We start from the raw sequence: 22,469 nt of genomic DNA on the forward strand, positions 1-22,469 counted from the left end.
ATGTCATCACCGTGAATATCAAATTGTACAGCAGCCGTCATGGTGACCATCATTGTTTGGCTATGGGTTCAAACTATTAAGACGTCCATATTAACGTCAATGTTAAATTTTGACAAAAATCTGAATCCAAGGATACCGAAAGAATCACTTGCAAACATTGAGCATTTCTCTTGTCTCATCCGGTCAGGGTTACTTATTACGTTGTTATATTATGTTAAAACCCAATTTAAAAATAATTATTACATCCATTAGGAGAGAGGACCAACATGACATGGAAATAATTAGCTCATTCACAGAGCAAAGAAGTGCTTTACAGTGATGACGGTGGCCATTCTGCTTTTCATCTTCCTCATCAATTTCCCCAACACCCAAGAGAAAGAGAGAAAGATGATGAAGGCTGTATGGCAGCCAAGCCTGGTGTTGAGGTGCTCAGAAAGTCATTATGTCGGTCCAGGTAATGGGAAGGCCTGGGGAAAGTGTTCAATAACAGGGACTCGGCTTATCTCCCACCTGGACCGGCCTGAATATCATTAATTACACGCTCTGTGTGCCTCAGCTCTCTCTCTAGATGTATGTTGGTGTTTCCTCACAATTCCGAGTTAGAAGGATTTGTTCCCTCCCCCCACCCCCACTGTGCACAAACCGACCACATCATCCCCTATTACGCTGTCCTTCCTCAACCCTACATTTACGTAAGCTCATTTGCTCTTCTTACTGATAATACACAACATTACTTTTAGAAGCTATCAGCAGTCTTGTGGAGCGAGTTCATTAAAGGCGATGATGTTTCTGGTAAACTGAATTTATTTGTTTGCAACTAATGAATATGCCTAGAATGTGACTAACACATCATCTTTTGCGGGTGTTGGTCCCCAAACATTTTTGTCGAAGAATAGTGTTAGAAAATAAGTTGCGGACCCGTCTTTAATGTGTCTATCAAATCAAATGTGTCTGGTGATTGGGGACTACTTATTTTACAGCACCTGGGGATTAACAGGACTTGGCTGTTTCTGATTTAAGGCACGCTTCACGATCAGTGCAATTCAAAGAAGCGGATATCCCCGCCTGCGAGATCAATTTTGATCCACGCCTCAAGAGTCAACGTTGAGTCTCCACCTGTGCATGCTGCAGGACCACATTTCTATATGCAGAGCACCATACGCCCTGGCTAGCAGGCCTTTCTGCCCACTTCTACGGTTCTCTTTCAAAGCTTGTATCACATGCACTCACTGGTTTTACGCAAATTCAATTAAAAAAACAAGAGCAGCATAATGGTAATGATAAAAATGACAAGAATAAAAAAAACCTTAACATTCATTCGCACTTCCACATACCACTTTGAATGCAGTGTATTACCTAGCAATAACTCTTGCCCAACAGACTATGTATCTTCATGTTCATGATGTTTACACAAATCTTACTAAAATGGAAGGAGTCTCCATTTGTGTTAGGGTGCAATCTAATCAAACCGTTCACTCCACAAACCAGTTCCGGTTTTCACAAGTTTTTCATTCTCAGAGAGGGAAACCGAGGCATGGAAGCGAGGAGAAGAGAATACAATACGGGAATGGTCACCTATTTAGTCAGGTGTGTGGGAGAGTTTTCAATTTGAAAATGAAAATGAAATATTTTGGTGTACTAATTTGATTTCTTTTCCAAAGCCTTTAAGTGGAAAAACATGTTATATTTGCAAATAAAATAAAATACAGAGAGAAGGTTGGAATTAGTTTTATTCTTATTTTCCCCAACGTGCAGTCCAAACAATGACCCCAAAGTCAAAAGACAAACGAAAGTGCTATAGTGCTTGAGCTAAATGCTTGAATTAGCAGGTTAACATACACAGAAGGTATCATGTTAACTGTGCCCACCATCTGACTTAGATTACTAATGTTCTTTAGGATTTAGTAATTTATGTTCAAGTTCAACATTGTACTTCCTCAGTAAAAGTTTCAAATAGAATGAAATCGTATATTCTTAGTGTGCTTCATGACTGATCCTAATAAAATCCTTTTTTAAGCTTATTTCATCTTCATTCCTTCATTCCTCCTTTCATGTCCATTTTGTTTTATTAGCAACATCTTTTTTGGCAGCATTGGTGCAAGATTTTAATTATTATCATAATCTCATTGATCTCAGATTGCGCTCTGTAGAGAACATTTGCTTTTTAGATACTCCTGTTACAAGCACACATTCATTTGTAAAATTATACTGTGTTTTCCCTAGATGGGGTAGCGGCCACTGTTCTAATTACTGGAAAACACCTACCTTTTTTTCTGTTTTTCGTGTTTACAACACGTTTGTATTCTAATCATTTTCAGTCTCTTTCCTAATTGCTTTTGTGACAGAGTGGCTCTGTCCACTTCAATCTACCTGTCTAGTGGGTTGGTCTAACTCAGGTGGCTTGCCACCTATGCAACTCCAGTCACGGTGGGAGACCCAGCTGCAAACAATTATTCCCCGTTGTTGTGGTCACAGGGCGGGGCTCTCCCCTGGAGAGTATATGTATGAGTGCATCTACCTGTGGTGGGCCTATCTTACTGCTTCTCGGGGGTACAATGTTTGCTTGGGGGTTTCTGTGAGACTCACCTGGTCGTGGCGTTTGTGGGCTTTGGGTAAGTTTTGGTAATATAAATTGTTAGGCATTGTTTGGTGGTAGCTGATGCTCCTGTCTGCATAGTCAGCCGTGGTTTGGAGGTTGCGGCTGAGCGAGCGTGTCTGCAGGAAGCTGGTGTGGCAACTCCCCGTTCTGCGCCATCAACGGTAATCACCAGCCTGTCGACTGAGTTTGGCTTGAAAGAGCGTGGTTCTCCAGCCTGGGTATAGTTACTTAAGTGTGACACCATATTCCGACTGTAGGCTGTCTCATCTGTACTGTGATTGCAGTTGCTCTGGCCAGCTGTTTTAGCAATGTGTTAATTTGAATCCGATCTGCAGCCAAGCGGCACTGTCATGATGCATCGCTGAAGCACTACGGCTGACCAGTGGATCACCTGCGGAGGCAAGCCCCCAAGATATTGCGGAAACCCCCTCCACTGCTGTTCTGTCTGGACTCGTTTTGTGAATTAATCATTTTTTTCTTTGTTTGTGTGTGTGGGCCCCGTGGCCGATATTTTGTGTTAATGGTTTTCTTTATTTAAGGAACAGGAGTTGCTTGGGCTGCTGATAAGAGTGGTTGGCTGAGCCTGGTGGTGGCGGTCCCCTTCGTTTTCATTCACATTATTTCATTATATATTCAGCTGTGTGGTTTTCTTTTATTTTGTTTTCTTTGCTGTGACATTAGAGACTGTCCACCCCCACCTTTTCCTCAGTAGTCCTCTCTGCCAGCGAGCCCTCAGTCTTCTGTCCCCTTTTCCTGGTTTGGTTTATTTGTAACATGGATGACTTTTAAGCATTTCTCGTTGTTTTGGTTTAATCATGTATCAATTTATAGATCATATCAATTGTCTGGAGACTGTATTTTAAGAATGATGTAATTATAAATAAATGTTGTGGCACACCCGGGGGGGGGTCCACGTCACACGCTCAATCAGACACGCCGGCACCAGGAGTACAATGGGTAGTGTTTTATTGGAGGCAAATGAAGGAGGTTTAGCCACACTTCACCGTTCCCTCCCTTTGTCGTTGGGTCCACGTGTCGTTCATCAATCGGGTCCTCGTCCAAAGGGGGTCAATACACGGGGGGGGGGTTAGTCAGCCGGTCCAAGTCACAACAATTACCTCAGTTTTCCGTTTGTTCGTTCGCTGTCACCACACCTCTCTCTGCTCTGTCCTACTCCCAACAACCTCCTTCACTCTCCCTGCTTCCTTTATGGCTGAGTTCCTCCTGCCCGGATTCCCGGCAGCCTCTCCTCGTTAGGCGGGGGAGGTCCATAGCAGGCTTGGGGGTGGAACTACCGGGCCGCTACATACCTCCCTTCTACCACCACTCCCCTCAGTCTGCTACAACGTGTAATTGTGTATAATGGAATCACGTCTAGTGCCGGTGTTGTTCGAATCTGTGTCCTGTTGTTGACCCTAAATAGGTGCTCCATGTTATTAATTCCGGGGGTGAAATTCCCACGGTGGCGTTGCTAGCATATTAATTTAGATTATTTGGTCGTCCTCCTGACATTGCTACACTTTTTCAAATGTGCCGTCAGTTAGTTGAAAGTATACTGAAAATCTCTCCTCGTGATTTGGTCTTGTGCAGTTACTCTATAAACAGAATACTCCGGCAACAATTCTGTTGAATGTTTACATGTTTTTGTAAATGTAAAGCAAAATGTAATAATCCGCTAACTCATTTTCTTTGTTTCTCTTGCATGTTCTGTGATGCCGTCTTCACAACAGGTAATAAGACTTTTTCTCATTTTGTATATTTGAATAGGTTGAGTTAAATAGTAATCAACCTGATACTGGCTGTATATAAAGCCTGCTCACATGCACCACTGCAAGCCAACATGACTGTTTGGTAAAGCAGGCTGCTGTACTCGGCTTTATTGGCAAAGTCTGTGTGCAGAGCCAAACTCTTTATGAATGTCTACAGATCCAAGTGTTTTGTATAACACAGTGCCTAGATTAAATAGGAAAGCTCTTTCTCTGTGATCTGTTGATCCTGTTTGCCTTCTCTGTGGCAAACTAGAAAGACAACAGTGAAATGCTATAACATTACTACTTCGACTCGGATATGTTCAATCTCCTTTGATAAGAGTTTTGTCTCCGGCAACTTAAGAATAGACAACTGCTTAATGCAGCACTGTGCTCCCCAGCATCATTGTCAGTCGTCCACACAGTGCTGAGCAGGTAGTGTATGCACAATGGGGCTTCTCATAGTGCTCTCCTGCTGAGGCCGGAAAGTTTGTGGGCTGAAAAACAGAACAGGGTGCAAAATGCTCCATAGAGCTGACATCAATGTGTTCGCCTTCTGTGTGTCTCATCCATTAATATCATGTCAGCATAAAATGAGAAGTGTTTATTCAAAAGGAAATGTTCCAATTTTGATTCAAGAGGTGTTCATGTCATACAGTATGATGAGCAAGTGTTTGGGATCTTAAAAGCTGCAGTCGACATGAATAAACACAGTTACTGGATCTTGTACAGTGGTTAGTCATAAAAAGAAGCCCTTCATAAGCTCAGCTGTCACCTCTGCTGGGGGCTGCTCTGAAGCAAAAAGATGATGACAAGCCTGATAGAAGTTGACAAGACTTTTAGCTCCTCTTTCAAAGGGTCTCGACGCAACAATTCTCACTAGTTTTTTTCTGTAATCATTTTCCCATGGTTGGATCTCAATTTTTATCAATTTTTTTCTGTCCACAGTGTAGACAATCAGAGCAGAAGAAATCCCATTTTAAGGCGGATCCACAACACACACACGCATGCTCCTATTGTTCCCAACTATCATTCTGTCCACATTAGATTTCAATGATGCACACACAAGCAAATACACTAATGCACTCTGCTTGTTATTGTTTTTTTCTCTTTGTATATCAATATAAAGAATATATCTCTATTCATGCACCTCATTATCCCGCCTCTACGGAGCTCACTGTTTTTGGACATAAACGTTTGCAGCCGCAGAGCCGAAGCAGCCCTTCAGTCATTAATGCCAACTAAGCATCTTTGTCAGCCTGAGCGATATTTCCCTGACTACAGCACAAGTCCTTTACCCACCTCCTACAGCTCTTCTTCCGTGTGCTCTGCTGACCAATTTAAAGGACCATACCGTTATTATCACAAGACTTCGCCCTGTGTGAGGGAAAACCCTTAATGATTTAGGATTAAAGAGGGGCCCTTTTTTCTAATGGTCTAAATCCGGGGTGTCAAACTCATTTTAAGTATAGGACCACCTACAATCTGTTATTTTTCACAATAGCAAATCCGGTGGGCCACACTGGACCCCCCCCCCGACAGGCTGGATTCGGTCTTGGGTCGGACACCTATGGTCTAAAGGTTGAGTTCAAGCTGTCTTGAAACCTATGATACTAAACAAGACATCTTGTATTTTGTCAATATGTTACACATGGGAATAGTTGTTGGCACTGCCTTCCACAACTGCAATTTATGTTAAGTGAGGAGTTGATTGGTCACCGTCTGCTCCTTTGTATTTTCTCTGACCTGAAGACTGTTAAAGCTTTTTACATTATCTGACATCCCCTCTCTCACATGAATTTTTCAAAGTAGAAAATTATACCACTTCTATATGTCCATAGGTCAAGGCAGAACTCACAGGTACTATGCAAATACAGTATGACACAACCCAGTTTGTGCAATATTGAAGAATTGGCCATTAGGTAATGCACATCCCAAACAGCGCTAGGGTAGGTTAAATACAAGTCCATGGACATCAGGCTTTGGCATGTGTTAAAATGAGATATCTTCATTCTCTTTCACACGCTGTTCCACACTTAGGTTTTTTCACTCAAATGTCAGTGGGTTTGAATAATTCAATTTAATTAATTTTATTTTGTATAGCCCAAAATTACAAATTTGCCTCAGAGGGCTTTACAGTCTGTACACATGCAACATCCTCTGTCCCGAAACCCTCACATCAGCACAGGAAAAACCCAAATTATGAAAAAACCCTTCAATGGGGAAAAAAGGGAAGAAACCTTAGGGAGAACGTCAGAGGAGGGATCCCTCTCCCGGGATGGACAGAATGCAATGGATGTCATGTGTACATAGTCAACAATGTAAAATGTACAATACATTCAGCTCCTCTAACAGAGATGATACAAGTAATTGCAAGTAGCAGAACAGGTGTATGGCAGGACCACTGCAGGGACAACCACCATCAGATCGAACCAACATCCACAGAGGCTTCTGTGGGGAGGGAGAGCAGAAAGATGTTTATGATGACAGTAATGTCAATCATATTTAAATTAATGGTGATGGCAGCAGCAGGTGTCAGCAGAGCCATGCCAGGAGTCAGAACCAGGGTCCGCACGAAACTATGATCCACGGAGACCTGCTTGGCGAGAAAGCACAAAGAACTCCCGGAAAGAAGCTGAAATTAGTGATGTACATAACTAAAACATGGATGATTGTGGAAGGAGAGAGTGAGAGTGTGAGAGTGGGGCTCAGCGTGTCCTAAGCAGTCCTCCGGCAGTCTAAGCCTAGAGCAGCTTAACTAAGGGCTGGTCCAGGCTAACCTGAGCCAGCCCTAAATATAAGCAATATCAAAGAGGAACGTTTTAGGCATTATCTTAAATGAACTGACCGAGTCTGCCCCCCGGACTGAAAGTGGAAGCTGGTTCCACAAAAGAGGAGCTTGATAACTGAAGGCTCTGGCCCCCATCCTACTTTTTAAAACTCTAGGAACCACAAGTAGCCCAGCATCTACGGAGCGCAGATGCCTTAAAGGGCAGTACAGTGTAACGAGCTCTTTAAGATAAGACGGTGCCTCACCAGCAAGTCTTGTAGGTGAGGAGAAGTACCTTAAATTCTATTCTTGATTTAACAGGAAGCCAGTGCAATGAAGTTCATACAGGAGTTATATGATCCCATTTCTTAGTTCTTGTTAATACACGTGCAGCAGCATTCTGAATAAACTGGAGAGGTTTAAGCGATTTACAAGAGCAGCCTGATAACAAAGAATTGCATTAATCCAGTCTAGAAGTAACAAATGCATGAACTAGTTTTTCTGCATCACTTTGAGACAGGAAGTTCCTGATTTTCGATATATTAAGTAGTCCTTGAAGTCTTCTTTAGATGAGAGTTGAAGGACATATCCTGGTCGAAGAGAACTCCAAGATTTCTGACGGTGCTGTTGGATACCAGAGCAATTCCATCCATAGAGACTGTATCACGTGACAGCTGACTTCGAAGGCGCTCTGGGCCTATCATGATAACTTCCTTTTTTTCCGAGTTTAACATCAGGAAGTTGCAGGTCATCCAAGTTTTGATGTCTCCAAGACAATCCTGAAGTCTAACAAGCTGGTTGGTGTCTTCTGGCTTGATCGATAGATACAGTTGAGTATTGTTATGCGGTGTTTTCTCATAACGTCGCCCAAAGGAAGCATATACAGGGTAAATAGAATCGGTCCAAGCACAGAACCTTGTGGGACTCCGTGACCAACAGTGAACATTGGTGGTCCTCGATGATTCACCGTTCACAAACTGGGATCGATCCAATGAATAAGATTTAAACCAGCTGAGTGCAGTTCCTTTGATGCCAATCAAGTGTTCCAGTCTCTGCAGCAAGATACGGTGATCGATGGTGTCAAATGCAGCACTGAGGTCCAGCAAGACAAGACAAGAAAAGAGACAAGTTCTTGGTCCGATGCAAGTAGAAGATCATTTCTAATTTTCACCAGTGCCGTTTCTGTGCTGTGATGCATTCGAAATCCTGAATCCTCGAACAAAGCATTGTTTTGTAGAAAGTCACATAATTGATTTGTGACAGATTTCTTAAGGATCTTAGCGAGGTAGGGAAGATTAGAGATGGGTCTGTAGTTAGCCAACACCTCTGAAGCTAGAGTAGGTTTCTTAAGAAGAGGTTTAATCAGGGTTCGAAATGAGGGGGGTCTGGGGGGGTCCCGGACCCCCCATAAGCCATTGGGGACCCCCCATAAGAATTTATTTTTAGATTTTGGGGGGTCCCCAAAAAATATTTTTAACATTAAAAATGATTGTGTAATTATAGGTCTTTAGTGACGTTTTATATTTATAGCAAAAAATTACTTTATTTCCTAGCGCGATTGAGCAGCAATCAGGGCAGCTAATAGCGTCACAGATTGTTGTCGTGGTCCTCCGGAGTAAACAGTACAGTCTGTGACGCAGACACGTAGGTCATTGAACGCGGCAAAAACGAAGCCTCACAAAGAGTGAAATCTAAAGAACCCTAATGAAAATCCCGAGACCCGGGGCTAATACGGTACAGGTGTCTTAACGGCCGTTATCTACCAGACCGAATAGTAACTCTGATTTCGGTGCCTTATTTAGATGCCACTTAAATGCCTCCCGCTTCTCCCTGATGCTCCGAAAACGGACGTTAGAGGGAAGTGAAACAGCGCCGCACGGGACGCTAGTAAACACTACACTGGACAGCAGGTATGTTAGCCTACCGTTAGCTAGCAGCTGAAGTATATACATATTTTAAATATGTCAATGGAGCAACAACGGTTAAAATACTGACAGTTAAACGGTGTAAAGTGTGTCTGTGTTTCACTGAACAGTCTGTAGCTGCCGTTGTCTGAAAAACAAACAGATGTTGCGTTCACGTGAAATTCGTGCTGCATTCGAAGGTGTTGTAAAATACCCTTTTCCCATTGTTTTTGTTGTTTAACAGTAATTTACTGGTGAAATAAGTTTTTGTTATAAGTTATTGTTATTATATTATTAATAATTCATTTAATGTTGAGCTCACTATCGTTTCCTTTTTTTTTTACTAACTAAAAAAAAAGAAGCAGGGGTGCCCTGTAGGTCTTCTCTCCAACCCCAGTTAACACTAACCTGATGAAGTTGTTAACAAATAAATCAAATATGTGCCTGGTCACTTAACATGTCGATTTTGAATAATGTGGTTACTATTGGATTATTGTCATATTAATGGCTTTCGGTCATGTTAGAATATCTTACTTTTTTTTTTAAACGTGTCCCTAAAGATTTTAGTTCAGGTTATAGATTGACTACTTTAAAACAAAGTAAAACATCTAATGTAGGTACAGTCTTTATAGACATCATTATTATTCAATCCAGCGGCTAGTTGTTTTACAAATTGTATTAACATAAGGGATGAGAAATGCCATTTGTATTTCATCCAACCCTTTGAAGGTGCATGGTGCTGCCATAATGAGGACACCTGCTGGATTTAGGTAACTTAGTTAACTTCCTTGCTCAAGGAAAGAATGACCTGTTATCCACTTTGTCATGTCAGGGATTTATATAAGGTGCTGTAACTTTGTTGGTCCAGAATTAGAGGGTTACCTGTTTGATTATAGCCAATCCACTTCTCCAGACACCACTACAATACTGGGACCAGCCCAAACCATGAAAAACATCCCAAGACCATTATCTCACCTTCAAAATATGTCAATATAATTTGGCCTGCAGTATATAGTGTAGCAAGGTAGTCTTCAGTATTTTTTATAGTTACATTTTAGGGGACCCCCCAAGAGTCCTAAGTCATTTCGAACCCTGCCTCTGACTTTAAATATAGCTCTGCTAATTGCCACCTACAGAAGTTCTCTGGTGACTGCAATCATCTGTCTCATTTCCGCCGGTGATGACAGGAAATACAGAGAACTCAACCAGGGCTTTTTAGGATGGTGCCAGCTTAACCACCTCCAGATAAACTCTAGTAAAACAAAGGAGCTGGTGGTGGACTTCTGTCGGGGTAAACACTCCGGTACCAGTGAACATCCAGGGAACGGCATTGACATTGTGGGTACCTCGGTGTTCACTTGAACAATAAACAAATGGACAGATCACATCTGTGCACTCTTCAAAAAGGGTCAGAGCAGACTATCTGCTGAGGAGACTGAGGCAGATACCACGACAGATCTTTGATTCAAGTTCATCAAGAAGACCAGCAGTGTGCTATCTTACATGAATGCAGTTATTAAGAAATGCAAAGAATACTAATAGTGCCGTTACTTCTACTGCCACTGCATTCCTTTCTACAGCTTTGTTTTTATTCCCCTCCCATCCGGAATGCTTTTGGACTTGTCTCATGATAAACCGCATAATGGGAATCCCAGTTCAGATGAAAAACATGGAAAAACATCAGGGCAGAGCGAACGCCACAGTGTATGTCAAAGCAGGCTAACTTCTGTTTGAACCAAAGAGGCTTACAGCAAAGCTCACTGATTTGACAAACCTATTGAGGTGAGTTTTGATCCTTGGACTAAAATAATCACTGGAGTTGTAACATTATAGTGACCAAGGATAAATTAGAAAAACAACCTAACCATGTCACCACCACATTAAACCCTGTTGACTAAATATCAATCAGGATTTTAGATACCCAGACCACAGCAAAGCGTGAATGCATCTTAAACACACTTCTATTGAGGTTAGCCAGATGACAGCGGCGATGGTAGCACGTGGGTGCGCTGGGAACTGCAAGGTTGGAGGTTCAAACCCTAGCTCCTCCATGTCTCATGTCGAAGTGTCCCCGATCAAGACACCCAACACCAAATTGCTCTCTAGGCAAAATGTAAAATACAATGGCTTAAAAATGCAATGTATGACGCTTTGGATGAAAGTCAGCTAAATGATACCTAATGTAATGACATTAACTACAATTTTTTGCAAATAAATTTGTATACTTTTTGCAATGACGGTTGCTCCTCGCGATCTCCAGGGACCAGTTTGTAGTTCTTGAAGGTTGAATTTCTTAGACATAAGAGGATGAAGGCAAAGGTCTGTATGCACAGAACCTCAATGTCACTAATTCTGCCTCTTTTTTTGTACTGACTAAGCCCTTCTTTTCCATGTTTGTTCACTGCTCATTGCACATATTACGTCATTCATTATTAGCATGAGCCAAGCATTGTTAGACTGGCATGTTGGGAGGGCCACAATCCTCTTGGCTTTTGCAATCACTCTCTTGCTCATCTCATTAGATTACCACTTCTAACAATTATTCACACCATTTAGCACCTATTCATCAAATCCTTTCATTCTCTCTTCTTTCCTTTGCCTCTCTAACCTTTTCTTCCTTTTTTTCAATTTGTACCCTTCTTTTTTGCTTGTTTTTTTTAGTTGTCCCTCCAAATATTTAATTTGTTAAGAAGTGAGTTTTGTTTTTCTTCTGTGGTCATAAGCTCTTACTGTTTTCAAAAATGTCTCACCAAACCTGCCAGCCCCAGCAGATAGTGTTCTGCAGTGGACCTGCTGTTTTTGTGAGCTGTTTTTTGTGTTTCTGTGTGTACAGGTAAAAAGAAAAGAAACACAAACAAGTAAGTCTAGTGCAATGATGCAGAGGGTCCATGTCCATCCACTTACTTGTAGATGCATAGAATCTGCTTCTTTAAAGAGCAAATAAGCACATTGCTACAAGCTATAAGGTATCTGTGTACAGATGAGGTTGTGGGTTACGTAGAGTTGGACAAAGTACAGCCAGAAACTAAACAGTTTTCTGGCACATGACTAAGTCATAAATTTTGTGAATAAATACAGAATTGTGTGGATATTTGGCAGTCTCTTCAGCAATTATATGGTTTTTCAGAGTTGAAACTTTATTTAAGTAGAACTACAAATCTTTAGAATACATCTCAAAGAAAATAGGGTGAGCTCTTTTTTGATGGGTACCACGATGGGCGACGTGTGTTACTTTGTTTACTTTGCTTGTTACTTTAATGCAATTATTAGTGTGTTCCATGACTGCAAATGGTCAAATAAAGGGGTCAGTATCGAGTTCTTTTCATTGCTCCTTTGAAGGCCGACTTAGACAAATCCCACAACCGTCAAGGTAGTGTTGGAAGTTCAGGTTTGAGTCACTCAGTAACTGTGTTATCAATACAGAAACAGACTCTGCTTTCCCCAAAGATCCCGATAGATGGAAGTTTTATTACTGTCAGCGCTGCAGCATCTTTAAGGACATCCAATCAAGCGTGCGGCCCGGCTGCCCCACAAACATAGATGTTGACCAAGCTCATTAAGTTTATGGGTCTATAATTGATTTCAATCAATAGCCTATCCTCAGCCAGGGTGAACATCTATCGATCAGGAGGCAGGGTCCACAGTACAAAGTAAGAGTAACAGCTTGGATGCATGCAAGGTTTCAGATAACGCTAAGTGATTCGTTTGACTTGATTTTTTTTTACATTTAGAAAGCTATGTCTATTCGAAACATCGCCTTTTCTTCCAGATGAAAAAAAAACGTGATTTAGAAAACAACATTTCTGAGCATAGTGGCGAAAGGCTAAGCTCAAATACAGACTGTCCATTTGATGGATTTTAATATATTTTACATCACAATACACATACAATAAGGTGCAAAACAAAGCGAGCTCTGATGCAAAACCCTCGGAAATGAAAACGACAAACATTCTTGTGTTAATTCTAGTGGTTGTTTAATAGTTAAGGTTAGTGCAACATACAGGGGTTGGATTTGTGGTTAATACAGCCCATTTTCTTCTTCCTTTGCTCAACTAACTCCAGGATTGCTCACTTGAGCACAAATGCATGGTTAATTAAGTCCCATTATCAGAAGGCCTAATTGGCCATGAGGCTGTCAGGGTCAAGGCTTACAACCTCTAGTATAGATCCCCTAATTTGTTGTTTTTCTCAGATGGATACATGGGCATGGAGACAGTCAATAGATACCCAAGGATGCAGTGGCAAGATTATTTAAGATTATTTAACCTTCGGATGCACTGGCTTGATAGCAGTATTTAAACCAAGGGGTCGGAAAGTGATCTATTCTCAATTGGTAAGTGTTTTAATAGTTTGTTTTAGTGGGGGAGGGGGTTTACAATGTGCATGTGCTTTGTTTATAAAACCCTTAATTAAAACATTATTTGGTTGATTATGGTGTGCTTACAATGGCAGCAGAATGTATCTCACTGAAATTACAAACATATTATTTCATAATTTCGTTCAAAACGTCAAAGTTAAGGGGCAGTCATGAGTCTTTTTTTCTGTGGTTTTGGCAAGGTTTGTCTGAGAGAAATAATACTAATTTTAGCATCTTAAGCGTCGTCTCTGCTAGCGCGTCAGTGTGTTGTTTCCTTTGTGTGCACATTTTCTGGACTAATTCGCATATATTTTATGACTTGTTGGAGTGGTTTTTGGAGTATTTTCATATAGAGAAGTGCAGATTTGTGTTGAGTGCACAATATTTCTATTGGAACTTGTCCCTTGGACATGGACTCTCAGGTGAAACAGAACCAACTGGTTAAGAAGGGAAACTCCATCATTAGAACTGGCCAGTCTGAAAAAGGTGGTGGAGAGGAGGACACTGAATCAATGGTTATCCATACTGGATAACTATGGAGCAGCCTCTCCAACTCTTCCTGTAGGTCCAACAGAGCACTTTTTCCAAAAGACTCAAGCAGCTCTGCTGTCACAAGTACAGACATTCCTACAAACTGCGATAAGACTTAGAAATAACCTCTGGCCAAATCAATCACACACAACTACAGGTCATACTGTTTGCTTGTCTAGTTAGATCTTCACACACTGTTAAGTTATTGCTTTAATTTAATTTATTACTGTTCTATTTTCTTTGTACACGTTTCAGGTTTGTATTTTTATTTCTCAACCTGTAAATATAAATGTGGCTAAGTAATTTACCCTAAAAAAAGTAAATGTCCATCCATCCATTTATTTCCTATGTTGTCTCCAATATAGTCTTCAGCACATCCCTCTTCTTTGGAAGTTGAATCTGCAAACTATATATTTAATTGCCAGATTCAAGAATCTGTCATGGGTGGGCAGCACAAAAAAGGCATTTGTTTTGAATCTAATAGGATATTAAGGATCATTATACTGAGTTACCTGCTCCCAAAAGAAGGGTGAGGAGTACCTGAAGTGGACAGTAAGGGAATTTTAGGATGGCTGCAAGAAGGAAAATGGAAGGAAAGAGGTAGAAAATGGTGTAGTATTGATACACGTTACCAAGATAGGTTGGAAAGAGATCTATGTTTTTAAATAATACATTTATATCCAAAACCTTTGGAGCTAACATTAGCACACCATTAACTGATTTTAGCACCTCTATGCTATGCTAGCTGCTAAAGGTATGCTGAATGTATTCACATGCTGCTTTATCTTTTTACCCAGCCTCACAGGAACACTGCTGTTCCTACGTTTAATTGTCTTTGTTCTTGATCACCTTGTAGTGGTTTACTTTTAAACTGTTATCTGTACCTCCAGTTTCCGTCTTCATCTTTTGACCCGTTTCCACTGCTGAACCAGTCTGACTTTCTGGATTTATCTTTATTGATATATTTCCACGTTGTACACCTTTCTGTTTGCTTCTCTCTGAAATTGCTATTTTTCTTTTCCTCAGAAATTTTATAATATTTCTTCAGGAAGTAAAGTTATTAGCAGTATGGGCTCCATAGGGCAATAAGGCGATAATGAACCCTCTACGAGGGCTGTGTTCGAGAACCTAAGGCTGTTCTTGTGATCCCTTAAAGAGTGTATGATAAATAAATTGAACATAAAAAATGTCAGGCTAAGTGATATTAGGTGTTTTGCAGTATATGTTTTAAACAAACAGGTAATACCTAATTAATCAGGAAACAAGAAACGTTTATTGCCACAATATGTTAGACATACCTGGAAATTGTCTTGGCAGTTGGTGCATGACAGAAGACAGTACAATAATGACATAGTGCACCAATAAGATAAAAATAAAATAAAAGTATAATAAAATATATCCTATGGGTTAGTACGCTAAAGCTAAAGCTATGGGTTAGTAAGTTAGAGGAGATAAGATAAAAATAGAGATAAAGTGCACCAGCTAAACAAAGTGATGAGTGACAAATGAAAGTTGTCACGGTTTGGGTCTGCTTGTCTTATTTTGTAGTTTTCATGTCTCTTGTGTTCCTGGGTAACTTCACTTCACCTGCCTTGTCCTGTCTTCCCCCGTAATTGTCTGTCGTGCCTGATCGTTTCCACCTGTGTTCAATCACCTGCACCTCCCTTGTGTATTTAAGCCCTGTGAGTATCTTGTCTTGTGTGGCGTCATTACATGTTGAATGTCTATGTGTCAAGTAAGTCTGTGTTTTCAAGTCCAGGTCCCTGTTTCTGTCTGTTTTGTTTTTGCCTCCTTCCGGTCCTTTTTTCGGTTGGAGTGATTTTGATTTAGAGTTTTGACTATTAAAGTCCTTTTATTTTTTCCAATACTCCACGTCTGAGCCTCCTTGCCCTCACACCCGCGTCCTGACAAAAGTGACAAAGTGAATGAATGAACATGGGTGTCAGAGTCAGTCAGGGGGGTTCCCTAATGATTTTATTGCCACAAATGAAACCCATCCCTAAATGGTCACATGACTTCACCACCGATTACAGTATAGGGCTAGTGCTCTAGTGATCATATTTAGGCAATTATTTGGACGGCCTTTTTGAGATACTCAAAAATGTATTTACTAAAGTATTTTATATCGTAGAACAAAAACTTTTTCAGACCTCAAATTAAATGTATCTTCATCCTCCAGCACTCTACAATAGTACACTCCAAATTTGGTCCTTGGCTTGCTGAATATACACTCACCGGCCACTTTATTAGGTACACCTGTCCAACTGCTCGTTAACACTTAATTTCTAAGCAGCCAATCACATGGCGGCAACTCAGTGCATTTAGGCATGTAGACATTGTCAAGACAATCTCCTGCAGTTCAAACCGAGCATCAGTATGGGGAAGAAAGGTGATTTGAGTGACTTTGAACGTGGCATGATTGTTGGTGCCAGAAGGGCTGGTCTGAGTATTTCAGAAACTGCTAATCTACTGGGATTTTCACGCACAACCATCTCTAGGGTTTACAGAGAATGGTCCGAAAAAGAAAAAACATCCAGTGAGCGGCAGTTCTGTGGGCGGAAATGCCTTGTTGATGCCAGAGGTCAGAGGAGAATGGCCAGACTGGTTCGAGCTGATAGAAGGGCAACAGTGACTCAAATAACCACCCGTTACAACCAAGGTGGGCATAAGAGCATCTCTGAACGCACAGTACGTCCAACTTTGAGGCAGATGGGCTACAGCAGCAGAAGACCACACCGGGTGCCACTCCTTTCAGCTAAGAACAGGAAACTGAGGCTACAATTTGCACAAGCTCATCGAAATTGGACAATAGAAGATTGGAAAAACGTTGCCTGGTCTGATGAGTCTCGATTTCTGCTGCGACATTCGGATGGTAGGGTCAGAATTTGGCGTCTACAACATGAAAGCATGGATCCATCCTGCCTTGTATCAACGGTTCAGGCTGGTGGTGGTGGTGTCATGGTGTGGGGAATATTTTCTTGGCACTCTTTGGGCCCCTTGGTACCAATTGAGCATCGTTGCAACGCCACAGCCTACCTGAGTATTGTTGCTGACCATGTCCATCCCTTTATGACCACAATGTACCCAACTTCTGATGGCTACTTTCAGCAGGATAATGCGCCATGTCATAAAGCTGGAATCATCTCAGACTGGTTTCTTGAACATGACAATGAGTTCGCTGTACTCAAATGGCCTCCACAATCACCAGATCTCAATCCAATAGAGCATCTTTGGGATGTGGTGGAACGGGAGATTCGCATCATGGATGTGCAGCCGACAAATCTGCGGCAACTGTGTGATGCCATCATGTCAATATGGACCAAACTCCCTGAGGAATGCTTCCAGCACCTTGTTGAATCTATGCCACCAAGAATTGAGGCAGTTCTGAAGGCAAAAGGGGGTCCAACCCGTTACTAGCATGGGGTACCTAATAAAGTGGCCGGTGAGTGTACAGTGAAGCTGTTTTTGGTTTTCTCCCAGTACATCTATTACAGTGATTTCTTCTTCTGTGACACAGGGGGTGTTGTGAGTATGCTGAGTAGACATATATATTTATATTGTTGGGGATCTTGTCATCATTCTTGAGAAATACCTAAAGCAAAATAAATTGTTAAAGGAGCTGCGGCCATGAGGTAACACAAAGACTTCAACATTGCTTATTTGTGTGTGTTTGTCTGTGCATGTGCCTGTGTGTGTGAATGGCCAGCGGAGGCTCCTGACAGCAGCATAATGAAAGTGTCTGTTGCTCAGTTAGCAGAGTCGGACTCTTTCTACGGGATCTGCAGCACGGGTCACTCAGATGGAGCCAGTAGTCCATCATGGCGCGTTTCCACCGAGCGGTACGGTGCAGGTCGGGTCGGTAGGGATCGGGTTTGTTAACCATGATTTGGCGAGTGTTTCCACCGTCAACAGTACCCTTACTTGATAGGCGTGGTGTATTCCAGAAAGTAGTGGTAACGTCACTTGATAGGCGTAGTATTGGACGGAAAGTAGATTGACGTCATTCGATCTCGCGAAAACTGAAAGCTAACCGCAAACAACAATGGAGGACATACAGCCGACCCTGTTCCTGCTTCTCGATATGTGGCTGTTAAAGTAAATGCTGCGCGGCGACATTGTTGCGACGGTGTTGTAGTTTTAAAATGGCGCCTCGTGTGTTGGCTAATTTTAAAATTTGGCAATTTAAAAATGAGCTTAAACGCTAGGTATTCAGTCAAGTCATGATGGCCTTATGGTAAGTCATTTATGTATATGTATGCGAATGCTTTGTAAGACCATTTCATGCTGTGTTTCCACAATTTTACAAATGTAAGAATCCATTGAAGTCCCTAAAACTGGTTTAGGTGGTCCAAATGAATACCCTTTCCCATAATTTTGAACAGTTGTGGTGTAACAGTGATCCAGCATAGGCATGTCATAGACTGTTTGTACTTTGCGAGCTCATGGCTGAGGTTTCTTTTGTTAAAGTCCCCAAGGACAATAACAAAGGTCTGGGAGAGTCTGGGTTGGTCCGCTCGTCGCCCCGCGGCGGCATGTAAACACTGAGCAGGATGAATGAAGCGAACTCACAGGGAGTAAAGGGGTTTACAGTTAATGATAAACGATTCCACATCAGGAGAACAGTGTTGTTGGATCACTGTTAGGTCGTTGCACCAGCTGGTGTTGGAGTAGAAGCAGATTCCTCCACCCTTCGTCTTGCCGGAGAGCACCCTGTTGCGGTCCGCTCTGAGCAGCTTGAAGCCCGCCAGCTGGAGCGCGTAGTCCGGTATCGATCCACAGAGCCAAGTCTCCGTGAAGCACAAAACGGAGGATGTAGAAAAGTCTCTCCTCACCAATAGCTGAAGTTGGTCCAGTTTGTTGCTCATTGAGCGCACGTTGGAGAGAAAAATGCCCGACAGCGGTCTGCGAGAACCACGCTGCGGAGTCACACTAACGAGCCAAGAGATCGATCCATTGACAGGGATCATAAAAGGAGAACATATTTTCTGCTGTAGATTGGTACTTTCTCAATATGGTGGGGTATGTGATATGTGATATGCACATGGAGTGCTATCCCTAATGGATGCTTTCAGTGACAGTCTTGGTAAATAAAAATGGAATTTTGTCTTACCTTTGACAAATATGTGGGCCAAAATCAAAAATTCATGAAATAACGTCAAAATGTTGTAACATATTCAAATTAAAGGTGCCACTTTGTGTTTATGTGATGAATTCTTAGTTACTGTCCCCAAAATAAGATTACAGTTGACATTGTTTTTCAAGAGGTTCACCTTCACAAAAGTTATACATGATAAATGATGATAGACAAATAATAGCCCGATTTAGTAAATAAATGAGAGACAAGCGGAACGTTTTGATTAAAATGGAATGGACCAGCTATTGTGTTGGTCATCCTGTGGGGAATATTGATCTGGAAGAAGCAACATGCAGCCTTATTAACTGGGAGGAAGTGGGGCAAAAAGACAAAAAGATGAGAGCTAAGTGTATGAGAGGCGACACCCTTACTTAACCCCCCCCCCACCCCCTCCCCCATTGAAATAGCTGCCCTTAAATTTGAACTCCTGACCTGCTGGCTATATACTTGTATTTTGCATTTGACCTTAATTGTAACTGCAGTCAGGTGAACAGCCGCTCTTTTCCAAGATCCAAGAAGCGGCACATGAAAGGTTACACAATAAAATTTGAGGAACAACACGCACATTAATAATTAAAGACCAAAAAACTGTACAAATTGCAAAAAGGACGATAACTGAGCTCAGGCGATAAACACAGGGCACGCTGAAGCTTAGCTTCCTGAGATCTGAGCCAACTAAAATGACTTTGTTGATGTGTTTAATATCTGGTTTGAATTCTCCATGGTCAGAGTATATGACTCCTGAACTGAAAAGAAGTCAGGCACAAGCTCCAGCAGCTGAGCAGGTGCATGAGATAAGAACAGATCAAAATGTTAATCTCATGCCAGCCAGGAAAGTCAAATGTTCAGAAAACACCTTTAGAAATAGAAGCACAAAAGGAATACATAAACTAAACACTGGCGGTATGCGGTGTCATTTATGATACATGTGTTTATGTAGCTATTCTGGCTTTAAATTGAATCCTCACTTTTGTATGAACATGATTAATCACAAACAAGTTAAAATGTTTAAAATATTTCACATGTGTAGTAACACAAATCATTTAAAACAACCAATAGGGGCGTAGAGGTCTCACTCAAACTCAAGATCCAGATGGTCACAGGGAAGTTCAGGTATAGGAGACAGTGCGGACTTAAACGCAGATTTCCAAACCAAAATGCTTCACTTAAAGTTGAATAGCAAAACGTCTAGTGACAAACAGAAATACACCAGGAATACACGATAAACCAAAAGACTGCTCATTAGAACTGACAAGGGACACACCTTGTTTAAATACACTGCGGAGGTACAGGTGATTGGACACGGAAGGACACAATCGGGCACGGCAGATAGTTACAACTCCCAGGGGAAAATACACCATGGCAGGGAGTAAAGTTAATCCAGGGACACGAGAGGCAGGAAACTACTAAATAAAATAGGAAACCAACTCACACCGTGAGTGATAGATGGTAATACTAAACTCATCTGCACATCTCATGAAATATGATAAACCCAGACTTGATAATATAACCTACGACAAAAAATATAGAATAACTGTTTATATATATATTGTCAAAAATACTACAAAATAAAACAACCCTTAAATAAACACTGAGCACAAATTGGTAAAAGTAACTACAAATACACAAAAGATGACCAAAAAAAGACCAAAAGTTTGCACACTGACCCCAAAGAGATCTAAAATTATTACAAAGATGCACCAAACTGTTTTTGGCCAGACGGGGTGAATGTCAGTCTGTTCTTCTGGTGATGGATGTAGCGTCCATGTTCTGCCTCATCCATCTCCACTCACCGTCTACCAGCACCTGCTGCCCAGGGCCTGAAACCTTCACTCTTCCTCATTTTTTTTCTCAATCTGTCGGTACTCTCTTTGCTCTTCCTCTTTCCTTCTAACTCTCTTTTCAGTCCATTTATCACATTATGGTCCAGCTTTCTCAAGTGGTGTCGAAAATGAAGTGTTAATCTCTCTTCTCATCAATCTCCCCAGCCCAGAAGTGCTCTAGTCTCTCTGCATCACAAAATGATGACTGGCACTTTACTTGTTTGAAGAAATAAGTGTGGGGGCTAAATTGAATTTTAATGGATCGTGCAAACCCCCAGTGAAAGGTGCAATCCATTACTGAATGATTGTAATGTTATTTGTTGCCAGTGTTGATTTATGGTACGCATAGTGCGGTGGGCCAAAGGTGGGCACGTTGGGGAAGGAAGCTGCGTGCTGCGTTGATGGGGTTTTAACTATAGCACAGTGGAAGGAAGAGGAAGTCTAGGACCACATTAGCTGTTTATTCCACTCCTTTTGAAGGGAGTAGCTCTTAGAAGGAGAGGGATATAGACCTCGCTCAAATGTAGTTACAGTGGAGGAAACAACTCAGTGCTCTTTCTCTCAGCACATTGTCTCCAGCTTGTCTGGCAGAAGCCCCATTGGGTGCCCCCCCCCGCCCCACCGAAGCCCTGCAGGAGATATTGAATCAGGAGGCTTTTGTGAAGGCCTCATGACCCAGAAATGGGAGCAGTCGAAAGGTGGATTGCTTTTTGATAAGTCTGCATTTGGTTGGACCATTTGCCCCTTTCAACCACTTTTTCAAATCCTATTGGATCCGACTAATACCACGTGGAAAAGAGTGACAACTCTCTTAGCCACTCAGAAGCCAAAATGCGTAGAGAAAGTGAAAAGAAAAAAAAGAAAACCTGTGCAGAAAGTGCTGAAACTGCTTGTGGTGGGCATACAATGACGGCTGCACATATATTTCATATTTTTGTTAAAAACGTCAGGGCCATCTATGATTCATATACTCTTGGTTGTTATTTTTGCTGTGTTTTTGGTAAGGTTTCTCTGAGAGAAATGATACTTATATCAACGTCCTCAGCATCTTCAGCGTTTTTCTTTTCATTTCATCACAATGCTGCCATGCAATGCTGCAATAAAGCATATATAGGGTCGTCCAGCAAAAACATTTTTCCTACTTCAAGTAGATACATGTTTACACATTGAACCACAATAAAGACAACTGCATTATCCTCCAATTTTCAAGATGTTTAAAACTAGGGAAAGCTACCTAAAAAAAACTCTAGATTTACTTTGCATTTGGTAGATTTCCTGCTCTCTTTTGCTGCATTCACAGCAAAAGCCAACTGCGTGACTTGTTGTAGTTATTTTGCGAATGAAAGGGGGCGTGAAAGAGGTCCTGGCTTATCTTAGACAGTTATCATTTCCCCTATCGACCATGGAAATAAATAACCACTATTTCTGCTCTTTATTTGTTAATTACACAAAGTCAGAACCGCAAACAGGGTTGTGTTCAGGTTCATGACGTCATCCGTCGCCGCATACAGCTTGAATTTCACCGTCTCCTCCAGGAAGTGCGTCTGGATGACCGCCGCTTTCAGCGCTACTTCAGGCTGACCAGTAGCCATTTTAACCCTTG

At 41.6% G+C, this 22,469-nt stretch overlaps 1 protein-coding gene and 1 long non-coding RNA gene across 5 annotated transcripts in view; both read left to right on the forward strand.

The window, feature by feature from the left end:
* LOC119229756 (receptor-type tyrosine-protein phosphatase gamma-like) overlaps positions 1 to 22,469 on the forward strand; it is a 389,594-nt gene that overhangs the window by 198,863 nt on the left and 168,262 nt on the right. Inside the window, exon 1 of one of the 4 annotated variants that reach the window (XM_037490436.2) lies at positions 17,981 to 18,143. The exons of the other annotated variants lie outside the window; for them this stretch is intronic. The gene's annotated coding sequence lies outside the window, so the exon portion shown is untranslated. Of the gene's footprint in view, positions 1 to 17,980; positions 18,144 to 22,469 lie in introns of those variants that run through there. 4 annotated transcript variants of the gene reach the window in all.
* Positions 2,557 to 5,488, forward strand: LOC119194039 (uncharacterized). Its single transcript, XR_005114124.2, has 3 exons — positions 2,557 to 2,612; positions 2,678 to 2,760; positions 5,296 to 5,488. It is a non-coding gene; the product is annotated as an uncharacterized LOC119194039 (long non-coding RNA).

The sequence above is a fragment of the Pungitius pungitius genome, chromosome 8, assembly GCF_949316345.1.
Source record: "Pungitius pungitius chromosome 8, fPunPun2.1, whole genome shotgun sequence".
In the NCBI taxonomy this organism is placed as follows: domain Eukaryota; kingdom Metazoa; phylum Chordata; class Actinopteri; order Perciformes; family Gasterosteidae; genus Pungitius; species Pungitius pungitius.